The following is a 13,169-nucleotide window of genomic DNA, read 5'->3' on the forward strand; positions in this document are numbered from 1 at the left end:
GTTGTTGATAAATGGCTTTCGCTTTACATAGTAGAGTTTTAACTTGCACTTACAGATGTAGCAACCAACTGGAAATACTGACAGTGGTTTTGGTGAATTGTTCCTGACCCCTTTTGGTGATATCCTTTACACACTGATGTCGCTTTTTGATGCAGTATCGCCTGAGAGATCGAAGGTCCGTGATATCATCGCTTACGTGCAGTGATTTTTCCAGATTCTCGGAACATTTTGATGATATTACAGACCATAGATGGTGAAATCCCTAAATTCCTTGCAATAGCTGGTTGAAAAAGTTTGTTCTTAAACTGTTGGACAATTTGCTCACGTATTTGTGAACGACTGAGCATTTCATGGAATCTGCTTTTATACCCAATCATGGCACCCACCTGTTCCCAATGAGCCTGTTCACCTGTGGGATGTTCCAAAAAAGTGTTTGATGAGCATTGATCAACTTTGTCAGTCTTTTTTGCCACTTGTGCCAGCTTTTTTGAAACATGTTGCAGGCATCAAATTCCAATTTAGCTAATGTTTGCAAAAAATAACCACGTTTTCCAGTTCGAACGTTAAATATCTTGTCTTGTCTTTGCAGTCTATTAAATTGAATATAAATTGAAAAGGATTAGCAAATCATTGTATTCTGTTTTTATTTACCATTTACAAACCCCGTTTCCATATGAGTTGGTAAATTGTGTTAGATGTAAATATAAACGGAATACAATGGTTTGCAAATCATTTTCAACCCATATTCTGTTGAGTATGCTGCAAAGACAACATTTTTGATGTTCAAACTGATAAACTTTTTTTTTTTTTTGCAAATAATAATTAACTTAGAGTTTCTTGGCTGCAACACGTGACAAAGAAGTTGGGAAAGGTGGCAATAAATACTGATAAAGTTGAGGAATGCTCATCAAACACTTATTTGGAACATCCCACAGGTGAACAGGCAAATTGGGAACAGGTGGGTGCCATGATTGGGTATAAAAGTAGATTCCATGAAATGCTCAGTCATTCACAAACAAGGATGGGGCGAGGGTCACCACTTTGTCAACAAATGCGTGAGCAAATTGTTGAACAGTTTAAGAACAACCTTTCTCAACCAGCTATTGCAAGGAATTTAGGGATTTCACCATCTACGGTCCGTAATATCATCAAAGGGTTCAAAGAATCTGGAGAAATCACTGCACGTAAGCAGCTAAGCCCGTGACCTTCGATCCCTCAGGCTGTACTGCATCAAAAAGCGTCATCAGTGTGTAAAGGATATCACCACATGGGCTCAGGAACACTTCAGAAACCCACTGTCAGTAACTACAGTTGGTCGCTACATCTGTAAGTGCAAGTTAAAACTCTCCTATGCAAGGCGGAAACCGTTTATCAACAACACCCAGAAACGCCGTCGGCTTCGCTGGGCCTGAGCTCATCTAAGATGGACTGATACAAAGTGGTAATGTGTTCTGTGGTCTGACGAGTCCACATTTCAAATTGTTTTTGGAAACTGTGGACGTCATGTCCTCTGGACCAAAGAGGAAAAGAACCATCCGGAATGTTATAGGCACAAAGTTGAAAAGCCAGCATCTGTGATGGTATGGGGGTGTATTAGTGCCCAAGACATGGGTAACTTACACATCTGTGAAGGCGCCATTAATGCTGAAAGGTACATACAGGTTTTGGAGCAACATATGTTGCCCTCCAAGCAACGTTACCATGGACGCCCCTGCTTATTTCAGCAAGACAATGCCAAGCCACGTGTTACATCAACGTGGCTTCATAGTAAAAGAGTGCAGGTACTAGACTGGCCTGCCTGTAGTCCAGACCTGTCTCCCATTGAAAATGTGTGGCGCATTATGAAGCCTAAAATACCACAACGGAGACCCCCGGACTGTTGAACAACTTAAGCTGTACATCAAGCAAGAATGGGAAAGAATTCCACCTGAGAAGCTTAAAAAATGTGTCTCCTCAGTTCCCAAATGTTTACTGAGTGTTGTTAAAAGGAAAGGCCATGTAACACAGTGGTGAACATGCCCTTTCCCAACTACTTTGGCACGTGTTGCAGCCATGAAATTCTAAGTTTATTATTTGCACAAAAAAAAATTAAGTTTATGAGTTTGAACATCAAATATGTTGTCTTTGTAGCATATTCAATTGAATATGGGTTGGAAAGGATTTGCAGATCATTGTATTCCGTTTATATTTATATCTAACAAAATTTCTCAACTCATATGGAAACGGGGTTTGTACACAACGTGCCAACTTCATTGGTTTTGGGGTTTGTACATTATTCTCTCGATACAAAACTGTCAGAAACTGCATTCAGTCTACTATAATATAATAATAGTAATAAAAATAAAAAAAATAATAGTAATAATAATAATAATAATAATAATAATAATAATAATACTTGTGCTTGGGTGTCCATCAAGCAAGAGTACCTGAATTGACTTTGTTAGATTAAGAAATGTCATTCTCATGTTATTCCATCTTTCTTCTATTTTTCCAGATCGAGGAAGAATGTTGGAGGGTACCACAGTCCACATTCCGGGGAAAGTTGGACCGATACTGTACGTGCCCAGACTGTAAAATCTGCACATTTCGTGGTACTTATTGTTCAAAAATGAATTATACATGCAGGAGATGTGTGATATCACATTTTATTTTGTAGGAAAAACAGCATTGAGTCCAGAAGACAAGCAGTGATCCTAATTCTCTACCCTGGTGAGCTTTGAGGTAAAGAAAACCACTTTGATGTTAAAGATACTTTTAGTTATGTATGTCTTGGGCACTAATACACCCCCATACCATCACATTTGCTGGCTTTTCAACTTTGCACCTATAACAATCCGAATGGTTATTTTCCTCTTTCTTCCAGAGGACACGACGTCCACAGTTTCCAAAAACAATTTGAAATGTGGACTCGTCAGACACGTTTACGCTTTACATCAGTCCATCTTTGATGGCTTTGCATAGGAGAGTTTTAACTTGCACTTACAGATGTAGCGACCAACTGTAGTTACTGTCAGTGGTTTTCTGAAGTGTTCCTGAGCCCATGTGGTGATATCCTTTACACGCTGTTGTCACTTTTTGATGCAGTACCACCTGAGGGGATCGAAGGTCACGGGTTTAGCCGCTAATATGCAGTGATTTCTCCAGATTATCTGAACCTTTTGATTATATTACGGACCGTTGATGGTGAAATCCCTAAATTCCTTGCAATAGCTGGTTGAGAAATGTTCTTAAACTGTTCAACAATTTGCTTACGCATTTGTTGACAAAGTGGCGACCCTCGCCCCATCCTTGTTTGTGAATGACTGAGCATTTCATGGAAGCTGCTTTAATACCGAATCATGGCACCCACCTGTTCCCAATTAGCCTGTTCACCCGTGGGATGTTCCAGATAAGTGTTTGATGAGCATTCCTCAACTTTATCAGTCTTTTTTGCCACTTTTTTGAAACAAATTCCAAATGGGCTAATATTTGCAAAAAATAACAGTTTTCCAGTTCAAACATTAAATATCTTGTCTTTGCAGCCTAGTCAATTGAATATAGGTTGAAAAGGATTAGCAAATCATTGTATTCTGTTTTCATTTAGGATTTACACAACGTGCCAACTTCACTGTTTTCGGGGTTTGTATTTTGTTTTACATCGTGAAAGTGCAGTGAATAATTCATATACTTACAATTCATTCTGGCCCTCCGATTTTCTTTCATGTCTTTGTCCGTACGGATGGGAAATGGTCTTAACTTATATTGGTGATGGCTTTAAAAAGATCTTAATAAGTCTTAAATTTGACTTGTTGAAACCTGCAGGGACCCTGTTTATTTTGCCGCAGGACAGTGATGCTATTGTCTTGCAGTAGAAGGCGAAGTTTTTTTTAAAAACTTTTAGCATAACAGTATGTGGAATTAAATTATGGAATGGATTAAGTAAAGAAGTTAAAAATTGTACTGACATGATCCAGTTTAAGAGGTTGTTTAAATTAATAGTGCTTACAAAGTACAAAGAAGAAGAATTATGAGAAAAACTTCCAACCTTATTGAAAATATTCTTCATCTCAGTATGTTAATAATGACTGAATTAATTAATTACATATTACAAACTGTTGTGTATACTAATTCATAGATGTTATTTTATTATATAAAAAGGTCAGTAAATGATTTTATATAATTGTAAATGCTTTGAAGTGGGAAAGGGGTAGGATTAAATAAGCTTTGCTTCTTCCTACTCCTTTTCGGGCATGATGTAAATGAAATGATATGAAATTGTGTGATGTATTTTGATGTAAATGTGTTCATGTTCGAAATAAACTAAAAGAAAGAAAGAAAGAAAGAAGCTAGCTACACAACAACTGGTGGTAGCATTGCTAACGTATCATTCACACATTTCTAACCTACTGTTATTATTTACCGTTTCATTGTCTCCTCCATTTCCATAAACAATATACACCGAAGGTCTTTGTTTAAAGGCCTACTGAAACCCACTACTACCGACCACGCAGTCTGATAGTTTATATATCAATGATGAAATCTTAACATTGCAACACATGCCAATACGGCCGGGTTAACTTATAAAGTGCAATTTTAAATTTCCCGCTAAACTTCCGGTTGAAAACGTCTATGTATGATGACGTATGCGCGTGACGTCAATCGTTGAAACGGAAGTATTCGGACACCATTTTATCCAATACAAAAAGCTTGGTTTTCATAGCAAAATTTCACAGTAATCTGGACATCTGTGTTGGTGAATCTTTTGCAATTTGTTTAATGAACAATGAAGGCTGCAAAGAAGAAAGTTGTAGGTGGGATCGGTGTATTAGCGGCTGGCTGCAGCAACACAACCAGGAGGACTTTGACTTGGATAGCAGACGCGCTATCCGACGCTAGCCGCCGACCGCATCTATGATCGGGTGAAGTCCTTCGTTGCTCCGTCGATCGCTGGAACGCAGGTGAGCACGGGTGTTGATGAGCAGATGAGGGCTGGCTGGCGTAGGTGGATAGCTAATGTTTTTAGCATAGCTCTGTGAGGTCCCGTTGCTAAGTTAGCTTCAATGGCGTTGTTAGCAACAGCATTGTTAAGCTTCGCCAGGCTGGAAAGCATTAACCGTGTAGTTACAGGTCCATGGTTTAATAGTATTGTTGATTTTCAGTCTATCCTTCCGGTCAGGGGTTTATTTCTTTTGTTTCTATCTGCAGTTAAGTCCGATGCTATCACGTTAGCTCCGTAGCTAAAGTGCTTCGCCGATGTATTGTCGTGGAGATAAAAGTCACTGTGAATGTCCATTTCGCGTGCTCGACTCTCATTTTCAAGAGGATATAGTATCCGAGGTGATTTAAAATACAAATCCGTGATCCACAATAGAAAAAGGAGAGAGTGTGGAATCCAATGAGCCAGCTTGTACCTAAGTTACGGTCAGAGCGAAAAAAGATGCGTCCTGCACTGCACTCTAGTCCTTCACTCTCACGTTCCTCATCCACAAATCTTTCATCCTGGCTCAAATTAATGGGGTAATCGTCGCTTTCTCGGTCCAAATCGCTCTTGCTGCTGGTGTAAACAATGGGGAAATGTGAGGAGCCTTTCAACCTGTGACATCACGCTACTTCCGGTACAGGCAAGGCTTTTTTTATCAGCGACCAAAATTTGCGAACTTTATCGTTGATGTTTTCTACTAAATCCTTCCAGCAAAAATATGGCAATATCCCGAAATGATCAAGTATGACACAGAATGGATCTGTTATCCCCGTTTAAATAATAAAAATTCATTTCATTAGGCCTTTAAAGTAGGGCTAATTTTTGCTAATCTTTCATAAAAGTTGAAAGTAAGGCACTGAGGCTAAAATTTGGTGGAGTGACTTGTGCAGGTTCAAATAAAACCAAGAGGGCATTTTCTTTCCTTGGTTTTATTGTGGACATGATGTTGTAGCACAGCCGGTTTTGCATCGACTTAAATTGGCTGACTCACGGAAGGATGTTTAGGTAAATGTCTACCATATATGGATAATCCGCTGGAGTCCCACTCGGACACAATTCCAAATGGACCGTTTGGAGGAAGTATGAAGGAAGGCAAGATTGTTTCACAAATATCAATCAGTTTGATTGCAAATCCCCGGGATTGATGCCGATCCCAGATACACATAAGCAGGTACCAGGTATTGGTAATTGAACCATCGGAGCGATTGACCAGACTTAGCCAGTGGGTCTTAAATTTCACTTAAACTGACCTTCAATTGGATGACATATACATCTGTGAATTCTGAAGGTACCAAACTGCTAAAATCAGTCACATTATACCAATTTGAGTCCTTTTTTGGTACAGGCTTTTGATAATGGGACTGTCCAAGGGGCTTTTACCACACATGTCCTCAACATCTTTGTGGTCAGCCTGAGAGGATCTCCCCAAGCAAGCTGGACTATCCATGGACGGAGCACAGGTCCTTTATGGCATCCTCGATGTGGCACATTTTTGTACCAGACGGGCTTTGGAAATGAGGTACCCTAAAAACTGAACTGCACCTCTGAAGTGTTTGAGAAGATCTTCATACACCTGAACAATGTCAACCAAAAGGTCCGCACCAAGTCCATGGTCTTAAGGTCAGTTACCTACAATCCATATCGAGTTTGCCAGTTTGTTGTAAATTCACTGTTATCTACGCTACTACTTCTAGTAAGAGCTAATAAAATGCAGCTTAACAAAGTGTATTGTTCAATCTACAAACCCCAAAACCAGTGAAGTTGGCACATTGTGTAAATGGTAAATAAAAACAGAATACAATGATTTGCAAATCCTTTCTTAACCTATATTCAATTGAATCGACTGCAAAGACAAGATACTTAACGTTCCAACTGAGAAACTTTGTTATTTTTTGCAAATATTAGCTCATTTCTGAATTTGATGCCTGCAACATGTTTCAAAAAAGCTGATACAAGTGGCAAAAAAGACTGAGGAAGTTGAGGAACGCTCATCAAACATTTATTTGGAACATTCCACAGGTGAACAGGCTCATTGGGAACAGGTGGGTGCCATGATTGGGTATAAAAGCAGCTTCCATGAAATGCTCAGTCATTCACAAACAAGGATGGGGCGAGGGTCACCACTTTGTCAACAAACAGTTTAAGAACAACATTTCTCAACCAGCTATTGCAAGGAATTTAAGGATTTCACCATCTACGGTCTGTAATATCATCAAAATGTTCAGAGAATCAGGCGAAAACCGAAAAACAACATTTAATGCCTGTGACCTCCGGTCCCTCATGAGGTACTGCATCAAAAAGCGACATCAGTGTGTAAAGGATATCACCACATGGGCTCAGGAACACTTCAGAAAACCACTGTCTGTAACTACAGCTGGTCGCTACATCTGTATGTGCAAGTTAAAACTCTACTATGCAAAGCGAAAGCCATTTATCAACAACACCCAGAAACGCCACAGGCTTCGCTGGGCCCGAGCTCATCTAAGATGGACTGATGCAAAGTGGAAAAGTGTTCTGTGGTCTGACGATTCCACATTTCAAATTGTTTTTGAAAACTGTGGACGTCGTGTCCTCCGGACCAAAGAGGAAAAGAACCATCTGGGTTGTTCTGGGCGCAAAGTTGAAAAACCAGCATCTGTGATGGTATGGGGGTGTATTAGTGCCCAAGGCATGGGTAACTTACACATCTGTGAAGGCACCATTACTGCTGAAAGGTACATACAAGTTTTGGAGCAACGTATGTTGCCATCTAAGCAACGTTATCATGGACCATGGTTATCATATCCAATCCGGCTTCAGAACTAACCACTCCACTGACACATGCCTTCTCTATCTGACTGCGGCATGGTCATGCTGGACCTTCAGAAGGCCTTTGACACCGTTAACCACGCTATACTGTTGGATAAGCTCAGAGCAATCGGATTTAACAAAACCTCATGGAGCTGGATGCAATCTTACTTGGAGGGGAGGGAGCAGGTGGTAGAGGTGAACGGCACCGAGTCCCCCCCCACCCCCCTCTCGGTGAGCTGTGGAGTCCCCCAAGGCAGTATATTGGGACCTTTACTGTTCCTAATATACATAAACGACATGTCATCGGCATGCGACTGTGAATTGTTTTTGTTTGCGGATGACTCTGCCCTGCTGGTATCCGGCAAGGACAAGTCACAGGTGGAGAAAATCCTCAGTGCTGAGCTCTGTAGAACTTGCACCTGGCTCGCTGACAACAAGCTATCCATACACTTGGGTAAAACGGAATCCATCCTGTTTGGGTCCCACATCAAACTTAAGAAAGTCAATGACTTCACCATAAAAGTGGGTGACATTGTTATCACCAGGAAAGATGAGGTCACCTACCTAGGTTCCATTCTAGAGGCTAACCTTTCCTGTGATAAAATGGCAACCAAGGTAATCAGAAAGGTTAACCAACGGACGAGATTTCTCTACAGAATCTCCTCTCTGGTCAACAAAAGCACCTTGAGGATTCTGGCGGGAACTCTCGTTCAACCCTTTTTCGATTACGCATGCACCTCCTGGTAGCCTAGCACCTCCAAAACCCTCAAATCTAAACTCCAAACATCTCAGAACAAGCTAGTCAGGTTACTTCTAGACCTCCACCCCAGATCCCACCTCACTCCTACCCACTTCTCTAAAGTGGGCTGGCTCAGGGTGGAGGACAGAGTTAAACAACTTGCACTGAGCCTAGTCTATAAAATCCGCTACACGTCCCTGATACCGAAGTACATGTCAAACTACTTCCTTAACGTAAATGACCGCCATAACCACAACACCAGGGGGAGCTCCACTAACCACGTTAAACCCAAATTCCGAACTAACAAAGGTCTTAACTCATTCTCTTTCTATGCCACATCAATGTGGAATGCGCTCCCAACAGGTATAAAAGAAAGGGCATCTCTATCCTCCTTCAAAACCGCAATAAAAGTTCACCTCCAGGCAGCTACAACCCTAAACTAACACCCTCCCCGGATTGCTAATAATCAAATGTGAACAATCAAATGCAGATACTTTTTCTTCTGCCTTCTGATCTCTCTCTCTCTCTCTCTCTCTCTCTCTCTCTCTCTCTCTCTCTCTCTCTCTCTCTCTCTCTCTCTCTCTCTCTCTCTCTCTCTCTCTCTCTCCCTCTCTCTCTCTCTATGTCCACTACTTGCTGTCCATATCCTACCCCCCCTCCCCCTCCACACCCCTGATTGTAAATAATGTAAATAATTCAATGTGATTATCTTGTGTGATGACTGTATTATGATGATAGTATATATGATAGTATATATCTGTATCATGAATCAATTTAAGTGGACCCCGACTTAAACAAGTTGAAAAACGTATTCCGGTGTTACCATTTGGTGGTCAATTGTACGGAATATGTACTTCACTGTGCAACCTACTGATAAAAGTCTCAATCAATCAATCAATCAAAGACGCCCCTGCTTATTTCAGCAAGACAATGTCAAGCCACATTCTGCATGTGTTACAACAGCATGGCTTGGTAGTAAAAGAGTGCGGGTACTAGACTGGCCTGCCTGTAGTCCAGACCTGTCTCCCATTGAAAATGTGTGGCACATTATGAAGCCTAAAATAGCAGAAGGGAGACTGTTGAACAACGGAAGCTGTACATCAAGCAATTGGAAATAATTCCACTTCAAAAATGTGTTTCCTCAGTTCCCAAACGTTTACTGAGTGTTGTTAAAAGGAAAGGCCATGTAACACAGTGGTAAAAATGCCCCTGTGACAACTTTTTTGCACTGTGTTGCTGCCATTAAATTCTAAGTTAATGATTATTTGTAAAAAAAAAAAAAAATATTGTCTTTGCCGTTTATTTAATTAAAAATAAGTTGAAAAGGATTTGCAAATAATTGTACTCTGTTTTTATTTACCATTTACACAACGTGCCAACTTCACTGCTTTTGGGTTTTGTATGCCTGTTTAAATCCCACACGTGTTTGGTCCTTGCCATTACCTTATAGCGCTGCCATCCCAGCTGTTGTTAGATACTATTTGCAATTGACATGATTTTGAAATTTTCTGACTTAATAAAATTTCAATTTTGGTGACCTGTGATCTCTTGGTTGTGTTGCCCCAATGACATTTCCCTTGAGCACAACAAACACAATTTATTTAGTGTACTTACAATGTCTTGAAAAATTCTCACTCTTATTCATACATCATGTCTTTCTTAACCAACAATGACATCAATATTGATTCAGAGTAACTGACTAAATATATCTTGTTTTACAAAAAATAGTTAGGCAACTTTTTGCATCATTTTATCTCGCAGTTTATAGAAAATTAGTTTTGTAATTGAGTCAATTTACTTTTGCAGACGACATTAACTTACTTTTACAACAAAACTTAACTCACATTTGTGAGTAGTCAACTTACTTTTACAACAAAACCTATCTCACATTGTGAGTAGTCAACTTACTTTTACAACAAGACTTAACTCACATTTGTGAGTAGTCAACTTACTTTTACACCAAAACTTAACTCACATTGTGAGTAGTCAACTTACTTTTATAACAAAACTTAACTCACATTTGTGAGTAGTCAACTTACTTTTACAACAAAACCTATCTCACATTGTGAGTAGTCAACTTACTTTTACAACAAAACTTAACTCACATTGTGAGTAGTCAACTTACTTTGACAACAAAACTTAACTCACATTGTGAGTAGTCAACTTACTTTTACAACAAAACTTAACTCACATTGTGAGTAGTCAACTTACTTTTATAACAAAACTTAACTCACATTGTGAGTAGTCAACTTACTTTTACAACAAAACTTAACTCACATTTGTGAGTAGTCAACTTACCTTTACAACAAAACCTATCTCACATTGTGAGTAGTCAACTTACTTTTACAACAAAACTTAACTCACATTTGTGAGTAGTCAACTTACTTTTACAACAAAACCTATCTCACATTGTGAGTAGTCAACTTACTTTTACAACAAGACTTAACTCACATTTGTGAGTAGTCAACTTACTTTTACACCAAAACTTAACTCACATTGTGAGTAGTCAACTTACTTTTATAACAAAACTTAACTCACATTTGTGAGTAGTCAACTTACTTTTACAACAAAACCTATCTCACATTGTGAGTAGTCAACTTACTTTTACAACAAAACTTAACTCACATTGTGAGTAGTCAACTTACTTTGACAACAAAACTTAACTCACATTGTGAGTAGTCAACTTACTTTTACAACAAAACTTAACTCACATTGTGAGTAGTCAACTTACTTTTATAACAAAACTTAACTCACATTGTGAGTAGTCAACTTACTTTTACAACAAAACTTAACTCACATTGTGAGTAGTCAACTTACTTTTACAACAAAACATAACTCACATTGTGAGTAGTCAACTTACTTTTACAACAAAACTTAACTCATATTTGTGAGTAGTCAACTTACTTTTATAGCAAAACTTAACTCACATTTGTGAGTAGTCAACCTACTTTTACAACAAAACTTATTTCACATTTGTGAGTAGTCAACTTACTTTTATAACAAAACTTAACTCACATTGTGAGTAGTCAACTTACTTTTACAACAAAACTTAACTCACATTGTGAGAAGTCAACTTACTTTTACAACAAAACTTGACTCACATTGTGAGTAGTCAACTTACTTTTACAACCAAACTTAACTCACATTTTGAGTAGTCAACTTACTTTTACAACAAAACTTAACTCACATTTGTGAGTAGTCAACTTACTTTTACAACAAAACCTATCTCACATTGTGAGTAGTCAACTTTCTTTTACAACAAGACTTAACTCACATTTGAGAGTAGTCAACTTACTTTTACACCAAAACTTGACTCACATTGTGAGTAGTCAACTTACTTTTACAACAAAACTTAACTCACATTTGTGAGTAGTCAACTTACTTTTACAACAAAACCTATCTCACATTGTGAGTAGTCAACTTACTTTTACAACAAGACTTAACTCACATTTGAGAGTAGTCAACTTACTTTTACAACAAAACTTAACTCACATTGTGAGTAGTCAACTTACTTTTATAACAAAACTTAACTCACATTGTGAGTAGTCAACTTACTTTTACAACAAAACTTAACTCACATTGTGAGTAGTCAACTTACTTTGACAACAAAACTTAACTCACATTGTGAGTAGTCAACTTACTTTTATAACAAAACTTAACTCACATTGTGAGTAGTCAACTTACTTTTATAACAAAACTTAACTCACATTTGTGAGTAGTCAACTTACTTTTATAACAAAACTTAACTCACATTTGTGGGTAGGCAACTTACTTTTACAAAAAAACTTATTTCACATTTGTGAGTAGTCAACTTACTTTTATAACGAAAGTTAACTCACATTGTGAGTAGTCAACTTACTTTTACAACAAAACTTAACTCACATTGTGAGAAGTCAACTTACTTTTACAACAAAACTTGACTCACATTTTGAGTAGTCAACTTACTTTTACAACAAAACTTAACTCACATTGTGAGAAGCCAACTTACTTTTACAACAAAACTTGACTCACATTTTGAGTAGTCAACTTACTTTTACAACAAAACTTAACTCACATTGTGAGTAGTCAACTTACTTTTACAACAAAACTTAACTCACATTTTGAGTAGTCAACTTACTTTTACACCAAAACTTAACTCACATTGTGAGTAGTCAACTTACTTTTATAACAAAACTTAACTCACATTTGTGAGTAGTCAACTTACTTTTATAACAAAACTTAACTCACATTGTGAGTAGTCAACTTACTTTTACAACAAAACTTAACTCACATTGTGAGAAGTCAACTTACTTTTACAACACAACTTGACTCACATTGTGAGTAGTCAACTTACTTTTACAACAAAACTTAACTCACATTTGTGAGTAGTCAACTTACTTTTACAACAAAACCTATCTCACATTGTGAGTAGTCAACTTTCGTTTACAACAAGACTTAACTCACATTTGAGAGTAGTCAACTTACTTTTACACCAAAACTTAACTCACATTGTGAGTAGTCAACTTACTTTTATAACAAAACTTAACTCACATTTGTGAGTAGTCAACTTACTTTTACACCAAAACTTAACTCACATTGTGAGTAGTCAACTTACTTTTATAACAAAACTTAACTCACATTTTTGAGTAGTCAACTTACTTTTACAACAAAACTTATTTCACATTTGTGAGTAGTCAACTT

At 38.1% G+C, this 13,169-nt stretch overlaps 1 protein-coding gene across 7 annotated transcripts in view; it reads left to right on the forward strand.

The window, feature by feature from the left end:
- Window positions 1-13,169, forward strand: part of LOC133652973 (uncharacterized) — a 76,694-nt gene that overhangs the window by 31,603 nt on the left and 31,922 nt on the right. For 5 of the 7 annotated variants that reach the window (XM_062051941.1, XM_062051944.1, XM_062051943.1 and 2 more), the window contains 3 exons: window positions 2,495-2,555; window positions 2,657-2,721; window positions 6,306-6,580. The gene's annotated coding sequence lies outside the window, so the exon portion shown is untranslated. The remainder of the gene's footprint in view (window positions 1-2,494; window positions 2,556-2,656; window positions 2,722-6,305; window positions 6,581-13,169) is intronic. The other 2 variants (XM_062051940.1, XM_062051945.1) reach the window with 1 other exon arrangement.

The sequence above is a fragment of the Entelurus aequoreus genome, linkage group LG07 (genome assembly GCF_033978785.1).
Source record: "Entelurus aequoreus isolate RoL-2023_Sb linkage group LG07, RoL_Eaeq_v1.1, whole genome shotgun sequence".
Lineage (NCBI taxonomy): Eukaryota > Metazoa > Chordata > Actinopteri > Syngnathiformes > Syngnathidae > Entelurus > Entelurus aequoreus.